At 41.1% G+C, this 24,008-nt stretch overlaps 1 long non-coding RNA gene across 2 annotated transcripts; it reads left to right on the top strand.

The window, feature by feature from the left end:
• LOC123379890 lies at window positions 1-6,802 on the top strand. 2 transcript variants are annotated; one of them, XR_006584905.1, is made up of 4 exons: window positions 1-138; window positions 626-736; window positions 826-937; window positions 6,344-6,802. It is a non-coding gene; the product is annotated as an uncharacterized LOC123379890 (long non-coding RNA). The 2 variants fall into 2 exon arrangements; XR_006584904.1 differs by having other exon boundaries at window positions 626-937.
• Window positions 6,803-24,008: the final 17,206 nt, after the last annotated feature.

The raw sequence follows: 24,008 nt of genomic DNA, 5'->3' as shown, positions 1-24,008 counted from the left end.
ACCACAGGACAGATAACCAAGGAAGTCAGAAGCCAGCACAGCCTTGTTCATTAAAAGGAGTGGTAATGATTCCGAGTGTCTGAAAATCAACAGAAGTTCGGGATAAAAATGACTGCCTGGGCCCTTCATGGCTCCAAAGTAAGTAATAGGTCCTTAAGTTCCAGCAGCTGTTTGGGGGCACCTGCATCTCTCAGTGTCAGTGTTAAGTGGCAAGGTAAAGGAACTTACATAACTCACCACCGTTCATCAGCGAGCATTCACTGGGTATTTTTCTGAAATGGGAAAAACATGTCTGTTTTCAGACACGATTCAGCTGTGCAGGGAGGCAAACAGATGTATCCATTAACACTCCCCACAGAGCATATTGTGATATTCGCAAGTGGAAAGTGCGGGAGCTGAGGTCACACGAATGTTTTCCGTGACGAAACCTGCCTTTACGGGACCTTGATTTTCAAGGAGATTCTCATTTTAGACCATTTCCTGTTGTCATGCTTGATGTGAAAGGTGGTTTTTCCAATTAAGACAACAATAAGTTGCATCTTGCCTTGTTTACAAGAATAGCTATTCTTGGGTGTGTGTGTGGTTTTTAAAAGTTTGGGGTTATTGTTTTCTTTCTGTCCAAAAGTAGGAAACTGAACCTGCTTAAGATTCAATTTGGAAAAGAAAAAAAAAAAAGATTCAATTCACTCCACCCCAGTGAAGACAATGGTTTTTGCAAAGCTGAAGGAAATTCAAGGTAAGACTGTGAGATGTCATTGGTACTAAAGCCAGAACTGAACACATCAACTAAGAATTGCTTTTCCTGTTTTAAATCTTATGAATCAGTAATAATGACCATCGGGGAGCGCAGCATGTATGTGGAATTCTGCTGGAGAAAGTCGGGATGGTGTGGCCCTTCCTTGTCATCCACAGCTTTGTCTGCTGAAGTCCTCTGTTGGTAAAGTCATAGCCCTCAGGGGAAGGCCTGGGGCAGGGATTTATGTGGAAGGCACTCCGTCCTCAGATGCAGAGATGGGAGAAAATCAGTGTCTTAAATCCCTCATAGGTATTCTAAAAACAGGCACTGAGGGGCGCCTGGGTGGCTTAGTTGGTTAAGCATCTGACTTCAGCTCATGATCTAGCGGTCCGTGGGTAAGATTAATAAAAATAAATCATTAAATAAAAATAAAATAAATAAAAATAATAAATAAATAAATAATAAATTATTATTAAAAAAAAAACAAAACAGGCACTGAAACAATGAGATGGATTGAAAGCCACAGAGGTGACTAGGGTTTTCATGTCCTTGACTAGGACTTGATTACAAGCGTATTGTTGGTGAACTAGGGAGACTCTAGGCCCCAGGGCCTTGACTCTGCTCAGCCCAAAAAATGTTGTGGAAGGTTCTTGGAGTCAAAAGAAAGAATTCTTTTGAAGAATTCTTTTGAATTCTGTCAAAAGAAAGAATTCCAGGCGCGCCTGGATGGCTCAGTCAGTTTAACCGGTTTAACGCACTTTGGCTCAGGTCATGATGTCACAGTTCATGCGTTTGAGCCCCGCGTCAGGCTCTGTGCTGACAGCTCAGAGCCTGGAGCCTGCTTCGGATTCTGTGTCTCCCTCTCTCTCTCTGGTTCTCCCCCGCTTGCACTCTGTGTGTGTCTCTCTCTCAAAAATAAATAAACGTTAAAAAAAAATTTAAAAAAAAAGGGAAAGAATTCAGGACAGACAGCACAGCAAATAAGCAACACAAACAGGAAAGCTTAAGAAAGCAAAAGTATACTCTGGAGATAAGAGAGATAAGAGACTGGGTGAGCTTGAGAGAGCCCTCGAGCTGTGCGCCCCGGGGTTTGGGTTTTTATCTTCTAACAGTTAGCTAGGAGGTGAACTATTCATTACACTGTTATGCCCAGAATTCGTGATCCCCAAAGACCACTAGGGAGCCGAGTCCGATGCAAAAGCAAAGAGCCTTTATTCGAGCTAGCTCGAGCTCAATCCCCTACCTACACCGACGCAGCGGTGAGATACCAGGGAAAGAGAGCGAGTTTCAAAAGGACAAAGGTTTTATTGGGGCCTGGGGGCAGTTGGTGAGGTAATGGCTATGGCCTCAGCCGATTGGCTGGGGAAGGGTCCTGGGGAAGGGTCCGAGTCCTGTTAGGCAGGTGAGGGAGGGTTTACTCAAGGGGAGGAGGTGTGGTCAAGGTGAAGGACACAGAACAAGATGGAGTCGGCTGGCGTAGGCCCGTCCTTTCAACACGAGGTGGAGATTTCTTGGAAACAGAGTTTCCTGCCTGTTCTTCCTTATTTGGTCAGGGATTTCCTGTCATGGCAGGCGCTATCTTAGGCCCCTCTGGTGGGATTGGCTTCCTGTGGAGTGCCACCAGGACAGGCCTGTGACTTTCCCCATAGCTGGCTGTGACTTCCCCTTTGCTGGCCTCCAGGGATCCTCGCAGAACCTAAACCGCCTACTCTAACATGTGGACCTTGAAAGGGATTCCTAGTATTGTCAGATTTTTTTACCTCAATACCCGGGATTCGTTGTCTTGCTGTTTCAGAGAATAAAGAGCTGGACACAGAGTAAAATAAACAGCAAGAAAAAGTGTCATTGAGTAAGATTAGAAAGTAAGAATAGTATGAAAGCTCTCTTTGCTGAGCGGGGACATTCAAACGTGAATGCCCATGGACTATAGGCAAGGGCCTTTGTTTTATAAGGTTCTGGTTGCCCCCTCCCCCCACCTTCCCTTCCCTCTTGTTCCTTCTCAGGTTTTACCCTTATCGACCGGATAACTCTAAGTGCTGAGCTGTCCATTCCTGATTGGCTCATTTTCATTGCACGAAGGGTGGCCATATCGTTCCTTGCGGGTCACACGTTTTACGGTCAACTACTTATTTTTAGTTAGGTCTTTTGTCACATTCCTGAGGGAAACCTGAGGGGGAGTTTGTGGGGTCTGTTACATTCTTAAGAGGCAACTTACACCAGAGGGGGTTTGCTGTTGTCAGGCCCTCCCAGCGTTGTTCCCAAATGTGTGCTTTTTCCCACCCAGGGAACTCGGGTCCAAATCTTTCCCTCTGTGCCTACTGAATCCTATCTTTTCCTATTATACTAGGAACACACAGTTTGTTCCTAGAAAAGATCTCTGAAGTAACTTAATCACACGGAGGAGGAGAGAAAAATCCAAGGAAGAGGGACAGTCATAATGACAAAGGTGAAGTGGAGAATGGGAAAGAGATGAGAGGAAATGATGATTCCTGTTCACAGAATAAAATCTAGAAAGAAAATCGTCCTTGTAAAGCAAATTTGGTCCAAATGAATCTCGTTTTTCAAGTTTGGGTTTAGTATTCATAGCCAGACAGTTGCCAATTTGTCTGTTGGAACTGTGTTTAAGTATTTTTTTTTTTTAATGTTGATTTATTTTTAAGAGACAGAGACACACGGATCGTGAGCAGGGGAGGGGCAGAGAGAGAGGGAGACACAAAATCCGAAGCAGGCTCTTGGCTCTGAGCTGTCAGCACAGAGCCTCACGCGGGCTCGAACCCACGAACTGTGAGATCATGACCTGAGCCGAAGTCAGGTGAACTATTTTCTTAATCCAGAATTTCCCAGTGATCTTTCTGGGAATTTCCTCGACATTTCATGGTAGGATAAAATTACAAAAACAATACAAACAATAATATCTCATTTTGCTAGGGCTGCGTTAATAAAGTACCACAGATTGGGTGGTATCAACAACAGAAATGTTGCAGGATTTTTTTTACCACAATACCAAGGATTCGTTGTCTCACCGCTTCAAAGAATGAAGAGGTGGACACAAAATGAGCAGCAGGCAAAAGCTTATTAGAATATAAGATTAGAAAGGAATAGTAGGAAAGTTCTCCTTACAGAGAGGGGACGTTGGAAAGTGAACGCCTGAGGCCTATAGGGGAGGGTCCTTGTTTTAGAAGGTTCTTGTTGGCCTTCCCTTCCCTTCCCCCTTGTTGCTTCTCAGGTTCTACCCTTGTTGGCTTGATAGCTTAGGTACTGGGTTGTCCATTCCTGACTGGCTTGTTTTCATGGTATGAAAAGTATGGCCATGCTTAGGTCTTTTGTCAATTCCTGAGGAAAACCTGAGGGGAGTAGGTGGAGTCTGTTACAGTCTTCAGAGGAACCTTACACGGGAGGGGGTTTGCTGTGGTCAGACCTTCCCAGTCTTGTTCCCAAGTGTGTGTTTTTTCCCACCCAGGGACCTCAGGTCCTAACCCTTCCTTCTCTGCCTAATGAGTCCTACCTTCTCGTATCATAAAAACTTAATTTACAGTTCTGGAGGCTGGAAGTCCAAGATCAGTGTGTCAGCAGAGTTGGGTTCTTCTGAGGACTCTCTCTTCTTGGCAGATGGATGGCCATCTTGTCTGTGTCTCCGCACAGTCTTCCCTTTATATGTCTGCATGTCTGTGTCCTAATCTCTCATAAGGACACCAGTCATATTGGGTCAGGTTTCATTTTAATAACCTCGGTTTAACTTAACTACCTCCTTAAAGGTATTATTTTGAAAGACTAAAATTTTGAAGGACTACATTCTATCCTCCTTATTTTGAAGGACTAGTGGTCAGCATATGAATGGGTGGGGAGACATAGCCAAACCCACAGCAAACAAGGTGAACAAACCCACAAACCAGTAATCCCAGGTGGATGACACATGGCTTCAGACATTTCATTTGGCCAAGTCAGGAGTTTAAAAATACCAACACATGATATTGTAGGGAAGGAAAATTTTTCCTTTCTTCCTTTCGAGGTTCTTTGGATGGCCTAATCATTAAATTGAAGTAAGACAGCTTAACAGGAAAAAAGCCAGATGTAATTTTCATACATGTGAGAGCCCCAGAAAAATATGGGACTAAAAAAGTGACCACAGCAGGAAGTTGATATTCTTTTAGATACACACACACACACAAAACCCCAATAAATGCATGAAGAATTGACAACACAAAGGGATTTGGGTTTGGAGTAGTAAATTAGTGAGGAAGTAACAAAGTTTGCTTACACAGACTTCTCAGTCCTAAAGTCTACCTCTGCTGATAAGAATGAATTCTACCTTCCTGGTACAGGGAGGGCGGGTGGGTACCTTTCAGACGGGAGATCTACTTCCTGCTCTCAGGGGGACAAAGGATTGTCAGAGTGTCCTTGCACTGACAATTTCTCAAGTAACTTTAATTTGTAATAACCATCACGCCAAAGTGGCATATTTTGGGATGGTATATTCTGCTCCCCTTCACTATTATCGTAATTTAATAAAGGAAATAATTTATTAGCGGGAAAAAAGAATAAATAATAAATCAGTAATAAATGATTAAGTGTTAAATAATTTCTTAATTAATAAAAGATTCATTATTAAAGAACAATCAAGGAATAGCGGCCCCTGTGTGGCTCAGTCAGTTAAGCGTCCAACTTCAGCTCAGGTCATGATCTCATAGTCTGTGAGTTCAAGCCCCGCCTTGGGCTCTGTGCTGACAGCTCAGAGCCTGGAGCCTGCTTTGGATTCTGTGTCTCCCCTTCTCTCTACCTCCCCCCACCCTGCCCCCCACCATGCTCTGTCTCTCTTTCTCTCTCTTTTAAAAATAAACATTAAATTTTTTTTTTCAAAGAATAATCAAGGAATAAAGGAGTATTCTTTAAACTAAATACAATCAACTTTAAAAACAAACATTTATAGATATGTCCTTGTTTTTAGGACCAGCAAAATCTTGACATCTTTATTAGTGACTGATGCTGATCTGCCAGAAGAGAGAACAAAGTAATTGTGGGTTTATTTTTGGTTTTTGTTTTTTGGGTTTTTTTAGAGAGGGAGAGAGAGAAAGGAGAGAGAGAGAGAGAGAGAGAGAGAGAGAGAGAATCTTAAGCAGGCTCCATGCTCACAACATGGGGTTTGATGCGGGGCTCAATCCCATGACCCTGGGATCGTGACCTGACCAAAATCAAGAGTTGGACGCTCAACCAGCTGAGACACCCAGGCTCCCTGAGAACAAAGTAATTGTAACGTGGTGCTCTAACTAAAATGTGGTATTTCAAAACCTTAATCACACTGGCAGACACATTGCAGGAAGTGAAGATCTAAATATATACCGAGGCCTCCATTCTGGGGAAACCGCCAGAAGGGATTATTTGGCTAGGGGTAGATTAAGCAGATACCGTAAACCAAAAAGGAACGCCTAAAGATGTAGAAGGGTCTGTGTAATATAATTGAAAGAGAGGGGGTGGTGGGGGGAGGAATTAAGACAGGGGGGCACTTGTAGACAGTGTATCACATTTCTCTGCTTGAATTTAACTGCACACGCCTATGATTTGCTACTCGTTTTTACGGACGCGTGTGTGTTGTTGCTTCTGTCATTTGAGAAATTGTTCGCCAGTGATCAGGAGCTGAGACGTGATGTTGGTGAAAACCCTGGGAAGCCCCGTCTTCATCTCGCACAAAGAGGGAAGTAACAGCCCAGATGGAATTCAGCCCAGACTATGCTGCTGAACTGCTGTTTGCAGAGCTGTTAAAACAGAATCATCCATATTTGGAGACACGTTCTGATGTTGTACTCATGTGTTCTGACGTTAAATCCCTACAGAGGCCCTATGACAAATCTAAAGCCCTGTAGGCCAGGGATATTCTCACGTTAATTATCCCAGGAAGAAGTGCATTCTACAGGAGGGAATGGAAACTGATAATTCAGGGTCAGATTGGCTTGGGATGTGAACCCATCTAGAGGAAGACTCAGCGGGGAAGTGGATGGAGTCTGGCTCCGTTGTGTGGGTTTTCTGCTGGTAGGATGGGATGCTAACGTCAGGAGACCAGCTCAAGGGTACTCTAGCAGAGAATGAGACTCCCTGTCTCCATGCACGTTGGGTCAAGACATCCAACAAGGGTGACTCTTGTCCGAGGGGCTCTGGCAGCCGCAGGATCCATTGCGAGCTAAAAGAAAACTGTTGTCCATTGCATTGAAATGACTTTCTATAACCCTGAACCTTGAGTAAAGTCTTACTAAAGACTGCAACCTGTCTCAACTGTGCAAGGGAAAAACAAAGAGCTGGTTCTGCACTTGCCCCATGTGCGAAGGATTTGCCATCGTTAGACAAGACACGGATGTCTTGATGTGATTTAAAACTTTTTATATTTTGTTCATCGTGGATTTTTTTGCATTCATTAAAAAAACATTGCATCGGGGCGCCTGGGTGGCGCAGTCGGTTAAGCGTCCGACTTCAGCCAGGTCACGATCTCGCGGTCCGTGAGTTCGAGCCCCGCGCCGGGCTCTGGGCTGATGGCTCAGAGCCTGGAGCCTGTTTCTGATTCTGTGTCTCCCTCTCTCTCTGCCCCTCCCCCGTTCATGCTCTGTTTCTCTCTGTCCCAAAAATAAATAAACGTTGAAAAATAAATAAATAAATAGGGGCGCCTGGGTGGCGCAGTCGGTTAAGCGTCCGACTTCAGCCAGGTCACGATCTCGCGGTCCGTGAGTTTGAGCCCCGCGTCAGGCTCTGGGCTGATGGCTCAGAGCCTGGAGCCTGTTTCTGATTCTGTGTCTCCCTCTCTCTCTGCCCCTCCCCTGTTCATGCTCTGTTTCTCTCTGTCCCAAAAATAAATAAACGTTGAAAAATAAATAAATAAATAGGGGCGCCTGGGTGGCGCAGTCGGTTAAGCGTCCGACTTCAGCCAGGTCACGATCTCGCGGTCCGTGAGTTTGAGCCCCGCGTCAGGCTCTGGGCTGATGGCTCAGAGCCTGGAGCCTGTTTCTGATTCTGTGTTTCCCTCTCTCTCTGCCCCTCCCCCGTTCATGCTCTGTCTCTCTCTGTCCCAAAAATAAATAAACGTTGAAAAAAAAAATTAAAAAAAAAAACATTGCAACATTGCATCAAAATATTGTTTACTTCAATCACCGGATGTCGTTGGTGCTTCTGTAAATGTTGTACCTTATTACCAGTTCCAATTCTTTCAAGTCTTAAAATTCCGGGGTCTGTTTTGCAATGAGACAAGGAGTTTTAAGTTTCCAAGTTCACGGAAAATGAAACAAGAGATGTAACAATAAGGTTTTACATCACGGTAGGAAAAAGCTTAACAAAACACACAAAAGTATTTCATGACGCTAAGAGCTGTCAGCATACGCATAAAAACTTCCTCAGCAAATGATACTCAACACAGAGAGGAAAGAAGAGAGGAAAGAAAACACTACAGCCTTTGGCATGGTGGTGGCAGTCTAAATGTGACGGTCACATCAACAAGTCACTGGGAGCATGAAATTCTTGGCCTAAAACGGTGCATTCTGATATGAAACGATATATGTATGTTTCATTTTGGATACGGCACGAGAGCGAATTGAAAATATCTCTACCTATACTTGGGAATAAATCTCGACTGTGGGAATATTATGTCACATTCACAGCATCTTCTTCTTGAATTTAGCATGGAAAAATGAAATTTGAGGATCTGGAGACCTTCTGGTTTCGGTTCCAACACGCAAAGAGCTTGAAAGTTGACATTCCTGGGTTCACAATAAGAAAAGGCTGAACAAACTGAAAAGCCACAGCTTTTCTTGGATCCATCAGAGAGTTGAAGTTACAGGGTGGATGAAGGGCCACGCAGAGTGTGGAGAGGCAAGCTGTATTCAGAGTCACAGCCAATACCTGCTTAAAACGAACAAAACTTGGTGGAGCTATAAACTAGTAGGAAGACTTAACACGCAAGTTTGATCAACTGCTGAAGGCTGCAGATGAATTAGCTTGAGGGTTGGAAACCCCTGAGGCCCAGTCCAAAAGGGGCCTTACCTACATTTTACTGAAGACTTTCCTACATTAAAAATAATAATAATAATGTTTATTTATTTTTGAGAGAGAGAAAGAGAGAGAGACAGAATGCAAGCAGGGGAGGGGCAGAGAGAGAGAGACACAGAATCGGTAGCAGGCTCCAGGCTCTGAGCTGTCAGCACAGAGCCCGATGTGGGGCTTGAACTCACGGACTGAGAGATCATGACCTGAGCCAAAGTTGGATGCTTAACCCACTGAGCCACCCAGGGGCCCCCTAAAACCTCCCTACGTTTTACCTCAGGAGTCCCATCACCTTCTCATGATGAAGAGCCAGCAAAGATCCCCTCTGACTCTAGTGGAGAGAAAGAATAGCCTTTGTAAAGGGCCCAGAGCATTCTCCATGACAAAGGAGAACTCTGTGGAATAGACCTCCCCAGAGCATTATCTCCACTGGGGAAGGGCATCTCGGCCACTCTACCCACCACCAGACTCTCACTTAAGGAGGGAAGATAAGAAACGTTTGTGAAGGTCACAGCCCAGAGACCGACAGAAATGCTGGGATTTAATCCAGAGATTAAAGAATGCGTCTCTGCCCCCCACACCTTATCACCACACCGACACTGCTCCGGTATCATAATAGTGGACTGCTGTTACAATGTCTTTGATTCCTCACATTTCCTTTTGATTCTTTTCTTAGAAAATAAAAAACTGCAGGCTGCAGGCTACGGAGTAGTTCTTAAGGGGTCGCAAAATCAACAGGGGAGACAAAAACACGGACACTAGAGGAGTCTGAAGCCATTAGCACCTACAGTTACAGTAAATGCAGCCCGATTTCTTAAATTAACATTAGAAAAACGCATTGTAAAGCCTTATAACTTAGGTCTTACTTATTACCTGATACATAACGTCCGGCCTTCAACAGAAAAATTTCCAGACATGCTGAAAGGCAAAAAAAAAAAAAAAAAAAAAAAAAAAAGCAAAACCCAGAGACAGTATGAGCATCAGGACAAGACTCAGATATGACACAAGGTTTGGATCAGGCAGGGAATTTAAAATAAGTATGATTGCTGTGGCCTGAGCTGGAATGGAAAAAGTAGGTAACATGCAATAGCAGATGGAAAATGTGAGCAGAAAGATGGGAGCTCTAAGAATCAAAATTAGCTGCTAGAATTCAAAGTCCTGAAACAGAAATGCAGAATGCTCATGGTGTGTTTATTAGTAGACTGGATATAACAGAGAAAAGAGGGGCGCCTGGGTGGCTCAGTCGGTTGAGCATCTGACTTCAGCTCGGGTCATGATCTCGCGGTCTGTGGGTTCGAGCCCCACATCAGGCTCTGTGCTGACAGCTCAGAGCCTGGAGCGTGCTTCAGATTCCGTGTCTCTCTCTGCCTCTCCTCCACTCGCTCACTCTCTTTCAAAAATAAATTTAAAAAAAAAAGCATTAAAGGAAAATAACAGAGAAAAGAATCGGTGAGTTTGATTTGTCAATAGAAACTTCCCAAACTGAAATTCAAAAAGAAAAAAAAGAATGAATAAAATGGAACAGATCATCCAACGCATGTGGATTAATTTCAGAAAGTGTAACTTGTCCCCAACTAGAATACCAGAAAAAGAATAAAGAGACTGAAGGAGGAGAAATGTTTGAAGAACTTGTAGCTGAGAATTTTCCAAAATTAATAAGACATAAAACAACAGGTCTAGGAAGCTCAGAGAACACCAGCTAGATAAATACCAAAAAAAGTCTGTACATAGGCATATCACATTCACATTCAAACTGCAGAAAGCCAAAGACAAAGAGAAATCTTAAGTTTGAATGAAAAAAAAAATCCTTACATCTCGAAGAACAAGGATAAGAATTACGGCCGACGTCTCATCAAAAAACCCACAAGTAAGAAGAGTGAAGTGAAATATTTAGAGCGTAGAGAGGCAAAACCCCACCAACCTAGAATTCGAAATCCCACAAAATTTCCTTCAAAAATGAAAGGGAAATAAAGACTTTTTTCAGGCAAGCAAAAATTGAGGGGGTCCACTGCCAACAGACATGTCCCACAAGAAATGTTTAAAGATGTTCTTTTTTTTTTAATTTTATTTTTTATTTTTTTTAACGTTTATTTATTTTTGAGACAGAGAGAGACAGAGCATGAACAGGGGAGGGGCAGAGAGAGAGGGAGACACAGAATCTGAAATGGGCTCCAGGCTCTGAGCTGTCAGCACAGAGCCTGACGCGGGGCTCGAACTCACAGACTGTGAGATCATGACCTGAACTGAAGTCAGACGCTTAACCGACCAAGCCACCCAGGCGCCCCTAAAGATGTTCTTCAAGGAAAAGAAAGCTGACACGGATGTAGAAACTCACATCTACGTGAAGAAAGAAGATGCTGGAAAAGGGATACGTGAAAATAGAATACAATCTTTTTATGAAAAGGAGGAATCGGGATACTCTGTTATAGAGTGTCTGCATGATGTGTGGCATTATGTTATCTGAAGGTTGGCTTAGATTAGTCAAAAATGTATATTGCAAAAAAAAAATGTGTAATGCAAACTCTAGAGCAACCACTAAAAATTAGAAGCATAGTTGATATGCAAAGAAAGGAGGTAAAATGGAACCATATTAAATACCCAATTAAAAGCAAAGGAGGCAGAAAAAGAGGAAAATAAAGAATAAAGACAACAAATAAAAAATAGGTACAAACATAGTAGGTATTAAGTCAAATATATCAAGAGTTGCATTAAAGGAGAATGGTCTACATATATGAATTAAAAGACAAAGATTGTCAAAATGGATTAAAAATCAAAACTCAATTATATGTTGTCTACAAGAAACCCACTCTAAATATAGAGACTCATTAAAAGTAAAGGGATAGAGAAAGGTATATCATGCTAGCATTAATTTTTAAAAAGATGGAATAGCTGTATAAATTTCAGACAAAATAAACTCTTCAGAGTAAGGAAATATTTCAGGGCATTACATAAAAATAATGGGGTTAATTTTCCAAGAAGATAAAATAATCTTTAACATTTATGCACCTTGCCACAGTGTCAAGATACAAAAATGGATGGAACTTCAAGGAGAAATAGATAAATCCGATATTATAGTTGGAGACTTCAACGCTCCTCTTTTTCAGTAATGGATAGTTCAAGCAGGCAGAAAATCAGTAAGGACAGAGTTTATTTGAACAGTATCATTAATCAACTGGATCTAATAGACAGTTATAGAATTCTTCATCCAAAACAGCAAAACACACATTCTTCTCAAGCTTACATGAAAAATATATCAAGAGACCACGGAACACACCTGAATAAAAAAAAAAATTTTTTTTAAAAAGAAATCAGACGAAGAATGTTCTCAGATCATGATGGAATTAAACTAGGAATAGACAACAGAAAGGTAGTTAGAAAAACGCTAATGTTTGGAAATTAAGCAACACTTTCCTAAACAACCCATGGGTCAAAGATGAAGTCTTAAGAGATATGATAAATGTTTTGCACTAAATGAAAATGAAAACACAATTTATCAAAATTCTTGGGATGCAGTGAATGAAAGCAGAGCTTCAAGGGAAATCCATAGCATTAAGTGCACGTGTCACAAGATAAGAAAGGTCTAACGTCAATAACGTAAGCTCCCATTGTAGGAAACTAGAGAAAGAAGGGCAATTTAAGACGAAAGTAAGCAGGAAACAATAAAATAAACAGAGCAGTAATCATTGAAATTGAAAACAGGAAATCAGTACGGAAAATGAGTGAAACCATTCAAATGGAATGAATGACAAGCTGGACCTTAGTAAAGTAATGTTGTGTCACTGCTGGTTCAAGAGCTGTGACAAACTACCTGAGACTAATGTTAATAAAGGGACTCTGGGCACAGAGCGTGTGTACCTCTCGGAATTCCCTATATTATTTTTTTCTGTTTCTTTGTAAATCCAAAATGATTATAAAAATAACATTTATTGGGGTGCCTGGGTGGCTCAGTCGGTTGAGCGTCCAACTTCGGCTCAGGTCATGATCTCACGGTCCGTGAGTTTGAGCCCCACGTCGGGCTCTGTGCTGACAGCTCGGAGCCTGGAGCCTGCTTCGGAATCCGTCTCCCTCTCTCTCTGCCCCTAACCCACTCGCATTCTGTCTCTGCCTCTCTCGAAAATAAACATTAAAAAAATACATCAAGGGGCGCCTGGGTGGCGCAGTCGGTTAAGCGTCTGACTTCAGCCAGGTCACGATCTCGCGGTCCGTGAGTTCGAGCCCCGCGTCAGGCTCTGGGCTGATGGCTCAGAGCCTGGAGCCTGCTTCCGATTCTGTGTCTCCCTCTCTCTCTGCCCCTCCCCCGTTCATGCTCTGTCTCTCTCTGTCCCAAAAATAAATAAACGTTGAAAAAAAAATTAAAAAAAAAATACATCAAATAAAATTTATTTTTTTTTAAATTAATTACCTGGCTTGAGAAGGTGACCTCATTGCTAAGCAAGTTGGCAGACACACCTATTTAAAAAAACTGTGAGAATAACAATAATACCCATATATTTGGGGTGGCTCAGGTCAGACAGAGCCAAGGCTCGGGCAAGTCATATTTTGGGTTCCTTGAATATGAAATGATCTAAGATCTCTAAGCACTAACCTGCCATCCATTTCCTAATGGGGCAGGATATAAATAAGTTTATGGCTTTTAAAAGATCATGTGTAAAAGGGATAGAAAAGCAAGGACATAGAGAAAAGACAGAAAGGTTATCTCTGGAAATAGCATTTAAAAAGTGAAAGTTCAGCATGACCGGAGACTTGCAAAAACTGCTTAGGTTAACAAGAGCTTGCTTTTCTCCTTTCCCTTTTTTTTTTTTTTTTTTTAAGTCGTTTTGAAAGAAAGGAGAACGGATCATGGATCATCACACAAAATCAGCTTTAGAAAAGATGGAGTATTGGGGCACCTGGGTGGCTGAGTCAGTTGGGCATCTGACTTCGGCTCATGTCACGATCCCAAGGTTTGTGAGTTCCAGCCCCACGTCAGGCTCTGTGCTGACAGCTCAGAGCCTGGAGCCTGCTTCAGATTCTGTGTCTCCTTCTCTCTCTGCCCCTCTCCCATTTGCACTCTCTCTCTCTCTTTCTCTCAAAGATAAAAAACATTAAAAAACAAACAAACAAACAAACAAACAAAGATGGGGTATTATATTGCTGTATCTCCTAGTTTGGGTTTCTAGGAACTGGAACACTCCAATTCACAGAGGCTTAAACAATAAAAAGTGCATTTTATTTTCATATCAGATTGGGAGGCAGATGAACCAGGGCTTGGTTTCCTCATCTATAAAATTGATGCCAACAGTATCTGGCTCATGATGGGCTGTGGTGGTGATTATTATCCTCACCATTTTAACTACTACTCAGACTTTGAGTGAGGAATGTGTTGGGCATAAATATGAGGGACAAATGTAGCTTTCATCGGGCGGGTGTGGAGGGGTGCTGTGTTTGTACCCCTGTGTTGTGTCCTGGGATACTAAGGGGTGAGAGCAAGACAGTTGCGTTTGGGAGGTGATTCTGGAAGGCGCCACAAGTGCTTCCTGGGTTAGGGCAGAGGGCAGATGACTAATTTTCCTATTTCATCTTCATCTTTCTTATAATTGGGGGGTACATCTCTGGCACTCAGGCAGCTGATGTATGTCAGTTTGGTTTTCAGTGCCCTGTGAGGGTTTTTTTTTTTTTTTTTTTACATTTATTTATTTATTTTTGAGACAGAGAGAGACAGAGCACGAACAGGGGAGGGTCAGAGAGAGAGGGAGACACAGAATCTAAAACAGGCTCCAGGCTCTGAGCTGTCGGCACAGAGCCCGACGTGGGGCTTAACCCACGGACTGGGAGATCATGACCTGAGCCGAAGTCGGACGCTCAACCGACTGAGCCACCCAGGTGCCCCGCCCTGTGAGTTTTTATCGTTGTTAGTGTTTGCAGAGATGTCCAACACAGTTTAGCAGTGACTGCAGTAGGAGATCCTCTCCACGTGCCCCCCCCACCTTTTTTAAATGTCTATTTATTTATTTTTGAAAGAGAGAAAGAGAGAGTGTGAGTGGGGAGGGGCAGAAAGAGAGAGGGGGTGAGAGAGAATCTCAAGCAGACTCCATGCTGTCAGCGCAGAGCCCGATGTGGGTCTCAAACTCACGAACCGTGAGATCACGACCTGAGCCGAAATCAAGGGGCAGAGAGACTTGACTGACCGAGCTACCCAGGCACCCCTCCAGGTGCCACTTTCAACGTGAAGTTCATTTTTAAAGCTCCTACAAGGGTGCCTTGTTGTAGTTACGAAATGGCTCCTGACACTCTAAAATTTGTTGACCTGCTATGTTTCTTAATCTTCTAACAAATGTTGGGATACGTGACCCATCCCCGATGCCATCAGAAAACATTTGAATAGACACCTAGTGGTCTGTACGAGTTTTAATAGGTTATAGCTAGGGAGTCTTAAGGAGTGAGAAACAATGAAAGAGTTCAGGACACAGACTCTCGTGACCACTACGTACCATATAAAGCTAGGCTACCTCAGATAAGACTGCTTTTCTCAGCCAATAGCCGCCCGTGCGTCTTTAGATATCTAGTTTACATTGCATGCCACTTGCTTTGAAACATACTTTTATGTTCGTAATCCTCCTATTTTCTTCTTCCAAGAGCGTCCCTGTCCTAGTTTCTGGATGCATCATCGGTCAAAGAGGATGACGTCTTCTTGACATGACACCGTGACAACGGTCGTTGACGTCACAGGAGTGTTCAAGGCAGAGGTCATCTTCTCTGTACAGGTAGGGAGATGCGTAGAAAGAGGCTCCCAAGTCCCCAAGGTTACACAGTGAATTGGTGGCACTGGAGGGTCCAGTCCAGATCCACCTCGCTCCACCGTCAGTGCTCTCTTTCTCGCAACGTCCTTCCTTCCCAAAGTGCTGCTATAGTTTGGCTTTCGGTATGAGAGGCTTATGGATTTGACCGTTCCTCTTACTGTTGAGCAAGCAACTTCACAGCCTTCTTTACACAATTAGCAATTCTATGCCTAAAACTAGGATGTTAAATCTATAAAACTTGTCCTAAGAGAATGGAGTTAGGATGTTCATTGATAGGTCTCTTTCAGCCAATATACGTATTGTGTATGTAAATGTCTGTGTGTATATTTAGACTCACATTCACGCGCAGGGCATCCACAAAACTCTTTTTGAAAAAAGTACCAAAATTCTTTCTAATGGGCAACATATAGAAAAATAGAGCTTATTGCTTATAAAGGAAATAAAAATTCGTAAACAATTATTTATTTATTTATTTATTTATTTATTTATTTATTTATTTTGAGAGAGAGAATCCCAAGCAGACTCCATGCTGTCCGCACAGAGCCAGATGTGGGGCTCCATCCCACAAACCATGACATCATGATCTGAGCCAAAATCAAGAGCTGGACGCTTAACCAACTGAGACATGGAGGCACAGGTGACCCAGAAATAAAAACTCTTAAACCCACTATGGGAAAATAAAAGAGATGATGCCTTTTGATAATTGGGACCAATAACCATGCAATATTCACCATTCTGTGTTGTTATTTGTACAGTAACTTGTTCAATATAGTTAGACTAAACACACACCATCACCGATATGCTAACAAGCTAGGAATCAATATGATGAACTCTATCCTGAAGAGTCTTCAAATATAAGGCTTTAAGCTATGCACAAGCCATTTCTATTATATTCACGCTTTAAAATTTAGACTCAGGGGCGCCTGGGCGGCTCAGTTGGTTAAGTGACTGACTTCGGCTCAGGTCATGATCTCGTGGTTCGTGAGTTCGAGCCCCGCGTCGGACTCTGGGCTGACAGCTCAGAGCCTGGAGCTTGCTTCAGATTCTGTGTCTCCCTCTCTCTGCCCCTCCACTGCTTGCACTCTGTCTCTCGCATTGTCTCAAAAATAAATAAACACTAAAAAACATTTTTTTTTTAAATTTAGACTCAACATTCCATTAAATTGAATGTAAGAAATGCATATTTCAAGAAGAGCTTCCATTTTGGCATGAATTTTGTTGAAGAAAATGTCAGGGGCATCATACCCGGAGAGAATTAAAACAGCATGAAGCTAAAACTAAAAATATGTTTTTAGGAAAAAAATTATTCTCCAAGGCATAGCTTTTTTTTCCTCCCCCATAACCAATTGCTATTCAGAAATTAGGTTCTCTTCCGTTCTCCTAGCAACCCCTGAGGAATAAGATCATCTTTCCATCAGGGAACAGAACTAGGAAAGATAAAGTCACTCTTTGTGTTCCGATATTCTATTTTTCTGCTGCTTTCAGTACCTGCCATTACTAGTTTGGCAGCATTTTGTCCTCTGAGGTTTTAATTTTCCTTATTGATTGTTGCAATTCTCACGAAAAGACTAGGAGTCTGGACATACATTTGGGAAAAGTCCCAGTTTTCAAAGAGGAAAGAAATCACAAGACACAATGAAATGCTTAGTGGGCAGTTGCTATATAAAGGCTCTACAAATCCCACCTCTTAGCCACTGAACACAGGGTTGTTACCAGCCCTTATTTATCAGAGCACAGAGTTACTATGCCTTGCAACACTTTTGAGAAACTACAATATTCCAACCGTTAAAACTATATTTTTCCTTTTTTTAATAATCCAAGTCTTTTTATTTTCTTTTTCTTTTTTGAAATTATTTATTTTTAATTTACATCCAAATTAGTTAGCATCTAGTGCAACAATGATTTCAGGAGTAGATTCCTTAATGCCATTTACCCATGTAGCCCATCCCCCCTCCCACAACCCCTTCAGTGACCCTCTGTTTGTTCTCTATATTTAAGAGTCTCTTATGTTTTGTCCCTCTCCCTGTTTTTATATGATTTTTGCTTCCCTTCCCTTATATTCATCTGTTTTGTCTCTTAAAGTCCCCATAAGAGTGAAGTCATATGATTTTTGTCTTTCTCTGACTGACTAATTTCACTTAGCATAATACCCTCCAGTTCCATCCACATAGTTGCAAATGGCAAGATTTCAGTCTTTTTGATTGCCGAGTAATACTCCATTGTATATATATACACCACATCTTCTTTATCCATTCATCCATCAGTGGACATTTGGGCTCTTTCCATACTTTGGCTATTGTTGATAGTGCCGCTATAAACATGGGGGTGCATGTGTCCCTTCGAAACAGCACACCTGTATCCCTTGGATAAATACCTAGTAGTGCAATTGCCGGGGTCATAGGATAGTTCTATTTTTAATTTTTTGAAGAACCTCCATACTGTTTTCCAGAGTGGCTGCACCAGCTTGCATTCCCACCAACAATGCAAAAGAGATCCTTTCTCTGCATCCTCACCAACATCTGTTGTTGCCTGAGTTGTTAATATTGTGACAGGTGTGAGGTGGTATCTCATTGTGGTTTTGATTTGTATTTCCCTGATGATGAGTGATGTTGAGCATTTTTTTCATACGTCAGTTGGCCATCTGGATGTCCTCTTTGGATAAGTGTCTATTCATGTGTTTTGCCCATTTTTTTCACTGGATTATTTGTTTCTTTGGGTGTGGAGTTTGATAAGTTCTTTATAGATTTTGGATACTAGCCCTTTATCTGATATGTCATTTGAAATATCTTCTCCCATTCTGTCGGTTGCCTTTTAGTTTTGCTGATTGTTTCCTTTGCTGTGCAGAAGCTTTTTATTTTGATGAGGTCCCAGTAGTTCATTTTTGCTTTTGTTTCCATTGCCTCTGGAGGTGTGTTGAGTAAGAAGTTGCTGTGTCCAAGGTCAAAGAAGTTTTTACCTGCTTTCTCTTTGAGGATTTTGATGGTTTTCTGTCTTAAGCTTAGGTCTTTCATCCATTTTGAGTTTCTTTTTGTGTATGGTGTAAGAAAGTGGTACAGGTTCATTTTCCTGCATGTCGCTGTCCAGTTTTCCCAGCACCATTTGCCGAAGAGACAATTTTTCCTTTTAAGTCCTTTGAGTCTGAATTAATACAGAATCTACACTCTAGTGGGCATTAACTTCACTCTTTGGGACATTCCTTCCCTTCCAAACACCCAGCAGTGGTAGAGCATAAAATGGAAAAATACAAAGACATGATTATATTCAAAAACAAAATAAAGATCAACGTAGACCAGCAACCAGCGAGAAGTGAGTGGGTTGAAGGAAGACCAAAACTGTGCTTCTGGGACCGGGCAGAGAGAAATGGGCACTGGGCTCTGGAGGGTCAACCGCTCCACAAAAGACAGAAGCCAGAGCCAGCTCACTACTGAGGCAAAGGCTGGTGTGGATCCTCTGCATCTGAAATTGAATTCAGAATTCCTGCTGTACACGCTTCTTGCCACTAGGGTCTCTGGGACAAATGCGGTGTTAAGAGGGCGAGAGATGCACGAAATAGGCCGCCTAGCGGCTCAGTGACTGAACTGCAACAGCTCCAGGCGCACCTCCAGTGAGTGGGCGCAGTTACAACCACGTGACGATGCGGGGTGCACACGGGAGGGTGAAAACAAAAACGGAAACAGCATCCAAAGAGCCTGCAAAGCGAATATTCACAATGCAGATAGAATTACAATGTCAAAAAAGACAACTGGCAAAATCATGAAGTAAACGCAGTTCAGATGAATTAAAAATGATAGGAATTTCTGAAAAGGTTGTAACATAAATATTTTAAGATGCTTAAAGAGAAAATAAATGGAAACATCTTCCTCAAAAAGAAAATGGGAAAGAAAATATTATGGAACAAAATTGGCATAGATGAACCAAGAATGGGTGGATATGAACTATAATGAGTTATAAATATTAGAAATGAAAAAACGTAGGCATGAATATACCTTAAGAAAGGGAATAAACTATTACACCTAATGGAAGGGGAAAAATTAGTTAATGGAAATATTCACCCAGAAATAGTGATTACATTGAAAAGCAATGTTGGAAGGTACAGAGAAAGAAAATGAGAGGAGGGTGGAAAAATTATATTTAAAGAGATTAGTAAAGGCTTTTCCAGAATTGAATCCAAACATAAGTATGTATGTATGTATGTATGTATGTATTAAGTTTATTTATTTTGGGAGAGAGAGAGCACATGAACATGCATGGGGGGGTGGTGGGCAGAGAGAGAGAGAGAGAGAGAGAGAGGGAAAGAGAGAGAATTCTAAGCAGGCTCCACCTGTCAGCACAGAGCCTGAGGAGGGGCTCAATCCTGAGAACCCTGAGATCATGACCTGAGCCAAAATCAAGAGTTTGACACTCAATCGAATGAGCCACCCAGGTGCCCCCAAACAAGAGTTTTTAAATGAAAAGGGTAGTTATTCAAAGTACCAAGGAAGATGAATAAAAATAAATCTAAACAAGATATATTACAATAAAACTCTCTAAGAAAAGTTATGAAGCAGAAAGACAGATTTCCCCATTTTAATGACTGTAGAAGTATCATCAGCAGAGATAGATGCATAGAGATATATCTCAAATGTCCTAAAGGCAAATAATTATCCACCTAGACTTTTATACTCAGAGAATGACAGATATACTAAGACCAGAATTTACTACACACATCTTGACAATTAAAAAAAAAAAAAAAGGAGGTGGGGTGCCTGGGTGGCCCAGCAGTTAAGCATTGGACTCTTAGTTTTAGCTCAGGTCATGATCTCACGGTTCGTGAGTTTGAGCCCCGCACTGGGCTCTGTGCTGACTGTATGGAGTCTGCTTGGCATTCTCTCTCTTCTTCTCTCTCTGCCCCCACTCCCCCAAAATAAATAAATAAACTTAAAAAGAAAAAGAAAGTAGAAACTATCCCAGCGATATCAGTAACAACTCTAACGGCAACAGATTAAAGTCACCTTTTAAAATGACTGAAATTGGGGGCACCTGGGTGGCTCAGTAGGTTAAGCATCTGACTTTGGCTCAGGTCAAGAGCTGTGCCCCACATGGGTCTCTCTGCTGTCGGAGCGGACCCTGCTTTGGATCTTCTGTCTCCCTCGCTCAGCCCTTCCTCCTGCTCCTGTGTGTTCTTATTCTCTCAAAAACAAATAAATACTAAAAACATCTTTAAAAAAATAAGATAAACAAAATAAAAAATAAAATTTTTAAATGACTGAAATTATAATTACACCAAAAATAATAAAATGTCTAGGAATAAACTTAACCAAGCAGATGAAAGATCTGTATTCTGAGAACTATAAAATATTGATGAAAGATATTGAAGAAGACACAAATAAATTGAAAGATATTTCATGCTCATGGACTGGAAGAAGAAACATTATTAAAATGCCCATACGACTCAAAGCAATCTACACATTTAATGAAATCCCTGTCAAAATAGCACCAGCATTTTTCACGGAAATAGAACAAATAATCTCAAAATTTGTATGGAACCACAGAAGACCCCAAACAGCCAAAGCAATCTTAAAAAAAAAAAAACAAAATTGGGGGTGTCTCAATTCCAGATTTTATACTGGAAGTTGTTATACTACAAAGCTGTAGTAATCAAAACAGTATGGTACTGGCACAAAAAATAGACACTTAGATCAATGGAACAGAACAGAAAGCCCACAAATAAACCCATGAATTATATGGTCAATTAATCTTTGACAAAGGAGACAAGAATAAGCAATGGAAAAAAGACAGTCCCTTCAACGAATGGTGTTGGGCAAACTGGACAGCTGCATGCAAAAGAATAAAAGGGGACCACTTTCTTGCAACATACACAACAATAAAGCTCAAAACGGCTTAAAGACCTAAATGTGAGACCTGAAACCATAAAAATTCTAGAAAAGAGCACAGGCAGTAACCTCTTGGATATTGGCCATAGCATCTTCTTATTGGAAATGTCTCTAGAGGCAAGGGAAACAAAACCAAAAATAAACTATTGGGACTACATCAAAATAAAAAGCTTCTGCACAGTGAAGGAAGCAATCAACAAAACTAAAAGGCAACCTATAAAATGGGAGAAGATGTTTGCAAATGACATATCCGATAAAAGGTTAGTTTTTTTTAAATTTTTTTTTCAAAGTTTTTTATTTATTTTTGGGACAGAGAGAGACAGAGCATGAACGGGGGAGGGGCAGAGAGAGAGGGAGACACAGAATCGGAAACAGGCTCCAGGCTCCAAGCCATCAGCCCAGAGCCTGACGCGGGGCTCGAACTCACGGACCGCGAGATCGTGACCTGGCTGAAGTCGGACGCTTAACCGACTGCGCCACCCAGGCGCCCCAAAAGGTTAGTTTTTAAAAGAACTGATACGAGTCAACACCAAACAAACAATCCAATTAAAAATGGGCAGAAGACATGTCTCCAAAAAAAAGACATACAGATAGCCACACACACATGAAAAGATGCTCAACATCACTCACCAAGGAAATGCAAATCAAAACCACAATAAGAAATCACCTCACACCTGCCAGAATGGCTAAAATAAAAAACACAAGAAATGACAACTGTTGTCAGGGATGTGGAGGAAAAGGAACCCTTGTGCACTGCTGGTGGGGATGCAGACTGGTGTAGCTGCTGGAAAACTGTATGGAGTTTCCTCAAAAAATTAAAAATAGAACTGCAGTAATCACCCTACTGGTATTTACCCAAAGAATATGAAAACACTAATTTGAAAGGAAATAAGCGCCCCTATGTTCATTGCAGTATTATTTACAATAGCCAAATTATGAAATCAGCCCAAGTGTTCAATGATAGATGAATGGATAAAGAAGATGTGGTGTGTGAGTATGTGTATCTATTATCTATCTATCTATCTATCTATCTATCTATCTATCTATCTATCAATCATCTATCTATCTGACTGGCTCAGATCACGATTGCACAGTTCGTGAGTTCGAGCCCTGAGTCATGCTCTGTGCTGACAGCTCAGAGCCTGGAGCCTGCTTCAGATTCTGTGTCCCCCTCTCTCTCTGCCCTCCCTCGCTTGTACTCTCTCTCTCTCTCAAAAATAAATAAACATTTAAAATGAAGAGAAGTGTAGTTCTGCAAGACGTGAACACTGAGGAAAGCTGCAGTGTGCACGAATCTCCTTGTTACATTTTTTTGCGCTGCAAATTTCTGGAGTATATAATTATTGCAAAATAAAGAATTATATTTAAAAAGAGGGATGGGGAAAAGATATGCCATTCAAATAACCAAAAGAAAGGGGTAAGGGGTCGCTGGCTGACTCAGTTGGTAGAATGTGTGATTCTTGATCTTAGGGTCTTAAGTCCGAATCCCACATTGGGCATAGAGATTACTTTAAAAAAAAAAAGAAAGGGGTGTAGTAATATTATTACCATACAAAATCAAATATGATACAAAAAAAAAGTGATAAAAAGGATCAATCCCTAATAATTGAAGGGAAAAATCACGGAGAAAATGTAATATTTATGAGCTTGACTGTATCTATAATAAACAAAGCCCAGAATTATATGAAAGAAAGTGATAGGATTACCACAAGAGATGAACAAAACCACAAAATAGTGGCATACTTTAATATGTCTCTATCAGAATCCAATAAATTAGACCCCAAATTAGTAAGGATCAGAAGATTTACAAGATAAACTAGCTTTATCTAATAGATATCTAGAACTCTGCCTGTAACAAATAGATATTAAACGTTGTTAGAGTACATTCACAAAAAGTACACAGGCCATTTCAAAAATGAACCACACTCTGGATCACTAAGATATTTCAGCAATTGTTAAAGAGTCAACATGATACAGACCATGTGGTCTCACCATAATCCAATTAAATGAGAAATCAAGACTAAAATTACTTTAAAAAATACCATATGGCTTAAATCCTAAAAAATTACTCTAAAAGAATTCATGGAAGAGAATTATAAAATACTTAAAACTAAAGTATGGTGTATCAAAACTTGTGGAATTCAAATATCCATATTTAGAAGTAAAGTTACAACCTTAAATGCCTTCTTTTTTGTTTGAAAGCAAGAAATATGAAAAGAAATGAATTAAGAAGTTACCTCAAGAGCTTGATCAATAAATAAGGTAAGTATAAGGACAGAAAGGCAGGACTAGCAATGAATGAGATATAAAACAAGAAATAATAAAGTCAAGAAAACTAGAACTGGATCAAATTACAAGACAGAGAACAAATAAAAATATAAGGAATTAAGAAATCATGAGTGACCACTCTGAACAACTTTATACCAATACGTTTTGAAAAATTACGCAACATTTTTAAGTATCTAGGAAACATGCATTAAAATTAGCTTGAAAAACAGAAAACTCAACAAATAATAAGTATTTTAAATTCACTGATATTATCAAAACCTCCACAGATAGCTATTTAAATGGTGTCCAATATGAGTCTCAAAAATCAAAGGTCAC

This window comes from Felis catus, chromosome C2 (genome assembly GCF_018350175.1).
Source record: "Felis catus isolate Fca126 chromosome C2, F.catus_Fca126_mat1.0, whole genome shotgun sequence".
Taxonomy (NCBI): Eukaryota; Metazoa; Chordata; class Mammalia; order Carnivora; family Felidae; genus Felis; species Felis catus.
Note: the sequence above shows the minus strand (reverse complement) of the source record. Positions and strands in the feature narration are given on the sequence as shown.